The following is a 791-nucleotide window of genomic DNA, read 5'->3' as shown; positions in this document are numbered from 1 at the left end:
TTCCTGCCCCAGGGGGGGCTTCTGCCTCTGGACCCTTCAAATGTTGTTTACGTCTTGATGGTGGTCTTTATTGAGACATCTTTAATCTCTTCTTTGAAGAGTAAGCGCTTTAGAAAGGACTGTCTCCTTGCTTTGCGTTTTTACTCTGCTACGCAGAGTGACTGGGATCGCCGGTCACTTCTTTAATGCAACCAGTTAAAGACAGCCAGATGGGCCTTCCCCTAAGTGGGATTCAGGCTCCCTTTAAGAAATCCTCTTTCCTCCCCTCCTTCTCCTGTCAGGCCCCATGCTACTTAGCATCTGCTCTATAAAATTACAAGGTGCTTAGTTGTCAGGTATTGTTAAGGACACAATTTTTGAGAGGTTACTTTGTCTTTTAAAGGAGGACTCCAACATTAAAAGCGATGGTCTTGCCTGGTCCTGCCAATAACGGGAGTGTTTCCGTGACCGGTAACGGGTTTTCGAGGACCGTGGCACTGTTCTTGGGACTGAGATTTGCGAGTTGCCTATTGTAGGCATTTGCGTTATTCATGAGCACTAAGCTGGTGGCTTCTACCCCTGGTGCGGGTAGTCGGCACTTTGGTCCTGGACAGGGAAACGAAAGCAATGGAAAGCACTTCTCCACCAGTCATGTAGGAGCTGGATGCTGAATCGTCGTGTCATCCACCTCCAAAACGCTATTCTTGATTGCCCGTTTCTGAAAACGGTCTGGGAGGTGCGACCACCCCGAGTCAAAGCTGCCGCATACGATGCTGCTGCGGTCCCCAAGAACTGACTTGACTTTTCAGCGC

Source organism: Aptenodytes patagonicus, chromosome W, assembly GCF_965638725.1.
Source record: "Aptenodytes patagonicus chromosome W, bAptPat1.pri.cur, whole genome shotgun sequence".
NCBI classification, from domain to species: Eukaryota; Metazoa; Chordata; class Aves; order Sphenisciformes; family Spheniscidae; genus Aptenodytes; species Aptenodytes patagonicus.
Note: the sequence above shows the minus strand (reverse complement) of the source record.